The sequence below is a fragment of the Oreochromis aureus genome, linkage group 18, assembly GCF_013358895.1.
Source record: "Oreochromis aureus strain Israel breed Guangdong linkage group 18, ZZ_aureus, whole genome shotgun sequence".
NCBI lineage: Eukaryota > Metazoa > Chordata > Actinopteri > Cichliformes > Cichlidae > Oreochromis > Oreochromis aureus.
Window position 1 is genome coordinate 2,404,136 of NC_052959.1, and position 8,362 is coordinate 2,412,497.

An 8,362-nucleotide genomic window follows, 5' to 3' on the forward strand; every position below is an offset into this window, starting at 1 on the left:
GCTTTACTTAGTTTTTTTGAGGCAACGAGTTTACATATTTTTTTGAGTTCTGGAAACTAAATAGGTTTTTACTCTGTACTCAAAGTGAAGAAGTTGCCTTAACTTAGTCATCTTAAGTAAACTTTACTCAATTGCTTTGAGGCAACGAGTTTGCATAGTTTTTTTTTTTAGTTCTGGGAACTAATTAGATTTTACAGTCCAGATATGTCATGGTACCTGGGTTGTTTACCCAGTGTTTTGAGTTTGGACTTTTTGTCAAAGATCAATGTTTTTGTGCAATAACAAATAATAAAAATGAAAAAGTAAATACTCCTTGTTTCTTAATTTTATGCATTCATTCAAGTAAGAGGAATTTTGAGAGCCACCAAAATCCCAGGAGCGTCCCTGACCAGAACAGCACTTTCTGCTATAACTGTTAGCTCAGCAGCCATACACATAAAATTCCAAAATGTATGAATAAAATGTTACATTTGTCAAGTGATTCATTCTAGTCACTTAAAAAACTCCACTTTTAAAACACTAGATTCTTGATGCTTTTTGTTTGCAAATAGCCCATATTAACCTCCTAGGACCTGGCGTCCACATATGTGGACAGCACATTTTGGGTTGTCTAGACCAAAATACAACATTTTGCTCTACATGGGCCTGATATCCACTTACGAGGACATTATACTGCCACTGTTTTATCAAAATTTAAAACAAATGTCCTGATATGAGGATCTCATTTTTCTCAGAAACAAAAATCAGGTTAAAAAAATAAAAATAAAATCAGGTAATTCTTTGTTTTTACATTCATCAGGTCCCAATCAGCCCAAATAGCAAAGAGAAATTAAAAATGCATGCCATGAAAGAATTCGGATCTTTGGAGGTTAAAGCTGGAATTTGGCTGTAACATCTTCAGATTTTCTTGATGGCTGATCTAACGTGAAAGCCCCAAGTACAAATCCATGACCTTCCCACAGTCAGCTTGTAGTGCCTCTTGATAGCTTATTTGTCAAGAATATGTAGTTCAAGTAGTTGCTTGCTGCTGTGGATCTCGATGTCACTCATATGGATTATTGCCAAACATTCAACTTAGAAAGGTATCAGAGCAAGAGAGGCATCAGTGATGGGACTCCACTGCCACTACATTTGATTTAGCGTTATTGAAAAGTGACCAGCAAATTTACATGCTGTTTGAAGAAGAGCTTTGACCTGTTCTCCCACGTGTTAGGGCAGAGTGAAGGCCACAAAGTGAGCACATAAGACTATTAACATAGTTTAATGATAAGGAGTATAATAAATACTAATTCTAATTCCAAAAGGTGATAAATGTAACGCTTGGACCCAGTGTATTTGTTGTTAACTGATGTAGGGATCAGTTTGATTCAGCAACAGATGGACACCAGCCAGAGATAGTGATAAAGTTGAGTACTGAAACTGAAAGTCTTGATAATTCAGCTTTTCTTTTACTTACATTAATTTTTACTTACCTCTACAGAGTATTCATGAAATCCTGTTTGACAGGATGTTAAAATGACAGTGACATGCCATGTCCTATCAAAGACATGCATGCTATGCAGACAGACTCCCTCTCAGTTTGAAGGGCTGGGTGGAGCTCAGGTGGTACAGCAGGTCATCTACTGTTTGGAAGGTTGGTGGGTCGATCCCTGGATCTGCATGCCAAGTGTCCTTGGGCAAAATATTAACCCCAAGTGAATGGTAATTAGAATGCACCTTTAAGTATAGAAAAAGTGTTATATAGAGTGCTTTGAGTCCTCTGCCAGCACAACTCGGCACTTTAGTAGATGTTAGCCAGACTAGTGGGTTTCATGTATACGAGCTTCAGGTTCTGTTCCAGCAGGAAGGTGTTTTTTTTTTCCTCATCCATCATCTAATAGCACAAGCACATCTAACATTTTATATAGTGCGAATCATGAAACATTAGGTGTGAGCTCCACTGAGTCCTTATCTGAACTTTGAAGAATCACTGAGAGATAACATTTAGTAACAGAAGACAATGAAACACCCTGCAAAGAACTGTGCAAAGTTCTTCAGTGTGTTGAACAACTTACCTTCCTATCCTGAAGATCCGTGGGCAACTGTGTGCAAGTATACCAAAGAGAACAGGCTCTGTTTTAAAGGTGAAAGCTGCTCACACAACAAATGTTGATTTAATCTAGCTTCTTTTTTTCTTTTTAATGTGCCTTTGTCTTTTAAATTCCTGATAAAAACAGCAGCAGGCAGTTAGACATTGGAGAGAGAGTGCATATGGGAGAGAGCTACAGTAGGTATGACACCTGCACTGCTCCCTTGTAGTGCAAATAAAATCATTTAAACAAAAAAAAAGACCATAAATAGATCATACACCAAGCCCAGTCCAAGGAATCATCACATATAACCACCAGAGATGGTCGTAATGAGAGCGATGCTGTCAGCGTTCCTCTGCTTGCTGATGGCGTCCCCTGGGTCTGCCTGTGGACCCGGCAGGGGATAAGGGAAGCGTAGGAAGTTCATTCCAAGCGTGGCTGAGAAAACCCTGGAGCCAGCAGGAAGTATGATGCGAGATCACCCACAACTACAAGTAAAGTTAGGTTTAAGCTTGGTCTCACAAGTGCAACATTTTCATTTTATCAGGTTCATCTACAAGGTGATGGAAGAAAAAGAAAAAAGAATGTGACGCAGTTATAATAATATTTAATGCTGCAAACTTGATTCAGGTAGGAACTGTGGTAGACAGGCACAATACTGCAATCAAAAAGGGACAAATACAGGAAAACCGGAACCATTGGCAGCTGCTGTGTATTAGTATTTATTATAGCTCACAGGAGAGTCTGATCATGATGAAAATGAATCATTTACTTTGGTCTTGTGGACTTTTCATGTTGTGTTCATTTCTGTAGAAATGTTTCCAGTATTTCCTGTGTTTTCTTGATCACTTAAGGAAATTAGTAGGGTAGATTGAGGTTGTGACACTTTTTACTCTTGTATAATTTGCTAATTATTGAAACATCCTTCAACAACTATTCCTTCCTTACATCAAAGCTCAAGGTGATATCTTTCCTGGTAATTGTTACAATAGGTGTGGTTTCACCTTACTACCTGGACACTCCTCAAGTGGCAGGCAAAGGGAGAGGGTGAGTAGAGCTCAGATTTGTTCCACTGACCGTCTCATCTGGTCCTATTCTCATCACTCTTGCATTGATTGCAGTGCAACTTTTGCTGCCATTCCTGTTAAACCAAACATTCCTGTTTGCTTTAATAAAATCAGCATCCGTCAAAGGCAAGTGGTTTTTAGAATGGACTCCCTGTGCATTATTCTCTGTATGGTAAATGAACTGATTGTTATACAGCACAGGCTTGGTTGTTTGATAACCAAGCCTCTAAGTTTAAGATTAGCCTTAAAACTTTCTTTTTGTTAGGGCTGGATCTGGTGACCCTGAATCCTCCCTTAGTTATGCTGCAATAGGCGTAGGCTCCTGGGGGAGTCCTATGGTGTGAGTGATTTTCCACTCACCTTTTTTCACTTACTATGTGTTTATACGCCACTCTGCATTTAATCATTACCTTCTATTTTTTCTTGCTCTATTCCACAGTGTGTCATTGTTCTTTCTCCCTCCCCTCACCCCCAACCAATTATGGCAGATGGCCCCGCCCCTCCCTGAGCCTGGTTCTGATGGAGGTTTCTTCCTGTTAAAAGGCAGTTTTTCCACGGTCACAGGGGGTCATCTGATTGTTAGTTTTTTTTGTTGTCTGTATTATTATTTTCAGTATTATTGTAGGATCTTTATCCTACAGTATAACGCATATTGAGGTGACTGTTGTTGTCATTTGGCACTATATAAATAAAACGGAATTGAAATGAACTGAAAAAATTTACTTTGCATGTGAGTTTTCTCTGATACTTCCTCACTTTGAGTCTTTCCCTCCACTTTGCTCGTCTGCCCTGCACTGGTTGCACTAAAGCACCCTGTCACACATTCACCCATGAAAATGAGTGGATTTTTCTGTGCTCTGCTGCTTGCCATCTCAGAAAGTTATGATGTGGTTTCACTGGATTAAAACCTCATGCCTGGAGTTCAACAACACTGACATTTACCAGCAACAATGCATAACTTGAAATGTATGCGGACCAGTGGTTTGTTTGTTGAGCATTATGTTATTTTCCATTTTATCTTCTAATTTTTAAACCAAAATGATAAAAATGTGGGCTGGAAAACCAAAAATGATAAGCTTAAATAAGAAACAAGGAGCTCATTTCATTTTTCCCTTTTGGTCTGTTTGCTTTGGTCTTTACTCTCTCACAGTGGTGATTGTATCCCCCAACCTCGGCAATTAACTTGCTGCAATTAACACCCACTCGAGCAGTGGATATCACCACCTCAGACCGGAATAAGAGCAAGTATGGCATGCTGTGCAGGCTTGCTGTGGAGGCAGGCTTTGACTGTGTCTACTGTGAGTCCAAAGCCCATATCCACTGGTCTGTGAAAGCAGGTAGGTGAATGCTATCAAACACAAGGCAAGCTGAACTACAAAAATCAACTACAAATAGCCAGGACAATTAAGTGACAACCTTAACCTTTAAGTCCTTTAAGTTGTAAGCTGAGAAACTGCAATGCACTGTGTATTCTGACATCTTTCTATCAGAACCATCATGAACCATTTTCCCAGTTTGAGCTCATCTATTGGATTGGACCACGTGGGCTTAAGTGGTGCTTGGCCTCTGGTTCACCACCCTTCCTTCCTTGGACCACTTTTGTTAGACAGACCACTGCAGACCAGGAAAACCCCACGAGAGTTTCAGTTTTGGAGATGTTCTGATCCAGTCATCTAGCCATCACAGTTTGGCCTTTGTTTTCTTAAACCCCTCTACTTGCACATTTTCTTGCTTCTAACACATCATTTGAGGACTAAATGTTCACTACTCACTAATATATTCCACCCACTCACAGCTGCCATGATGAAGAGATAATTACTGTTATTCGATTTACCTGTCAGTAGTCAGAATGTTATGCTGGATTTGGACAACGACACCACAATCACTTATCTGTTTAGTGTAACGAATGAGATTATAGATACAAGCAGCTGAAAAAGCTTTCTTCCAAGGGTAGCTGGGCTCTCCCTTAGAAATAGTGGGGTGGCTGTAGAGGTAGTGCTTGTGAGAATGGGTGTGACTGGGTGAATGTGGTGTGTTGTATAGAGCACTTTGAGTACTTCGGGAGAGTAGAAAAGCGCTATATAAGAATCAGTCCGTTTACCATTTACCAAATAGGGTGAGGTGTTCAGCAATCTGAGAGAGGCCACATCGAAAGGAGGTGGTTTGGACATCTGACTGAGGTGTTTCAGGCATTACCTACCAGAAGAAGGCCCCTGGGACAGGCCCAGGACCAGAGATGGGCAGTAACGCGTTACTGTAATCTGATTACTTTTTTCGAGTAATGTAAGGGATTACTATTGCAAAAACGGTAATTAGATTACCGTTACTTTCACGTAGGAACGCTGCGTTACTGCATTACTAAAACCGTGATTTTTTGCAAGAATGTCTCATGACAGTGACGTAAGCGAGTGCGACGTTCGTGACAACAGCTGTCTGCAGATCAACTACGGATAATATATCGAGTGCGGGAGAGAGTATGAGCGTGCAGCATTTAAGTACTGACCTTACTTTGAGTTTGATTCCATAAAAAGTGACAAAAACATTAGTGTCCACTGTTCACTGCGTGGGAAGAAAACTTCTTTTTAAACCCCTAAACTTCCAAGCAAGCACCGAGTGCGCTATGACGTAATGTGAAATTCACAGAGAAACTCGCGGATTCTTCTATTGACCGCTGCGGCACACCTGCACCAGGGTAAACCTCCGCCTACCCCACTCCTGCTTTACAGGTGAAAATAGAGCAACAGGACTGCTAGTCTTTGATTTTATTTATTTTCTGCTGTGTTTTACTTGCATCTATTTGAAAGAGTGATTGTAAACACAAAAAAATATTTTATTTTATGTGCTGGAATGTGCAGAAAATAGGTTTAAATGTTAAACAAATTTCTTCCAGTCAGAGAATGTTGCATATAATTTAATTTTTGCTTGATGCATAAAGTTAAAAGATTAAAACTAATAAAACAAGTTTTAAAAAGAGACTTTTCCATTTGATTACATTTTGTATGACGGATTATGCAGAAAAAGTAGAATTGGGCTGAAAGATCTATCACTTTATTACCTATTCAGGTTGTAAATCGTGTTTTAAAAAAGTAACTAAGTAATTAATTACTTTTGAAAATAAGTCATCAGTAAAGTAACGGGATTACTTTTTTGGGGAAGTAATCAGTAATTAGTTACTGATTACTTTTTTCAAGTAACTTGACCAACACTGCCCAGGACACACTAGAGCGATTACAGCTCTCGGCTGGCCTCGATATGCCTCGGTGTTCCCTCAGATAAGCTGGAGGACGTGGCTGGGGAGTGGGAGACCTGGACTTCTCTGTTTAGGTTGCTGCCCCTGCGACCCAGCCACAGGCAATCAAAAGAAAATGGATGGATGGATGGATAGAAAATGGATTGTATAGTTCAGGGGTCGGCAACCCGCGGCTCTTTAGTCCTTATTTTGCGGCTCTGGGTGGTTTGGGAAAATAGAAGAAGTATTTAGCTGAAGTGCATTTTATTTGTGTTTAGTTCTTTTTTTTTAACTTGTAGTTCTAAATTGGAAGATTATTGTGATTTTGAAATATAAAAATAAAATGATATCTTGTTATTTTTTTCATTGCTCAGAATAAGCGTCACACTCGCGGAAGCCGGTGTACCCGCCGAAACGCCGTGCATTTATCGAGACTTTCAACCCCAGATAGGCCAATTATGGATCTTCGGATCCACATTATGTCGGCAGCTGTTCTCCACCGTGAACTATGTTAAAAACAAACACCGCTCACGCCTCACAGCTGACAGCATACAGTCCTGCGTAAAGATGAAAGCCCCGATTTGCAGACGCTGTGCGCAGAGGTTCGGGACCAGAAGTCTCATTGTAAACATATCACGGCAGACCCGACGATGTTTCCATGAACATGCTTTTCAGCATCTCTTTATTGACCACTTTTCACACACGGTTGCTGTACACATACAGCCGGCTGTAGCGTCTCAGCTCACAGCCCAACAACACAACAGCAGAGAGAGCACAGGCTTTAAGGCGGCGAGGCGTGATTGCGGGTGCCGCTCAGGTGCGTCCGACTCCCATGCAGCAGCACTGCAGACCACGCCCCGCCACACACATTAACAAGGTAAAATAGGTATTTAGGCAGAATTTTGCAAATATCTATTTTTTTTTTTTTTTAGCAGCATAGTGCTTTTTTTCCAATTACTTTTTAAAAGTCAGCTCAAGGCTCCAAAAGCCCAAAGGTGATATAAGGGTGGCGGCTCACAACAGTTTTTGTTTGCTACATGGATCATTTTAGTTCAGCTGGGTGTCTTTCCTTTCGTTATATTTCTTTAAGAGTTCAAAATGTGTTAATTATATGAATAAAATGTAATTTTCTCTGTAGCACTTCATGGATTACATAAGCAACACACCTTAGTTGCTCTGTGGATTCTTAAAAAGCAGTTAAAAACCTTTGTTCAAACAAGCCTTTTGTTGATCTACGTATTTTATATTCTTTACATTATTTACATTTGATCTTTTACATTGTGTATAATGTCTATTGATTGTATTGTTTATTTTAATATTTGTGTACAGCGCTTTGTGACTGCCTGTCTGTGAAAAGCGCTTAATAAATAAACTTTACTTACTTACTTTAGTTGTCCGCACAAAGCACAAAAAACAATATATACAGTGTTATCTTCATTTTAGATTTCAAAAAGTATTTGCGGCTCCCAGTGTTTTCTTTTGCGTGGAAACCGGGTCCAAGTGGCTCTTTGGGTGTTAAAGGTTGCAGACCCCTGGTATAGTTTAAGATTGTATAGGTGAGATTTTTTTTCAAACTTTTGAGGCGGTTGGAAATTACCTGAAAAATCAAGAGGCTGCAGAGGTACCATGTAGTTTGCTAGGATACCCAGCAGATGGGGCTGTTTACTGGCCTCAGAAGTTGTGCGCTAATACTTCTCTGATTCTCATGTCAATGCAGACAGCTAATGTTACATAGTTTAGGTGCCATGCGCCAACAAAAACAGAAAAATAAAATTACTGCATTTTTATGCTTTTAAGTTAACCAACACACGTAATTCACATACACACTTGACACTACAAATTCTACACAGTAACAAAATTTTATCTTTAAAGAATATCTAAAGTACATAAACTCATTCTAGGTCATTTCATGTGGAAGGAGGAGGATACAAAAGAGAGGTCTGCAACATCTGAGGAGTAGCCATTGGACTGATTTTATTGTTAATCACAAGAATGTG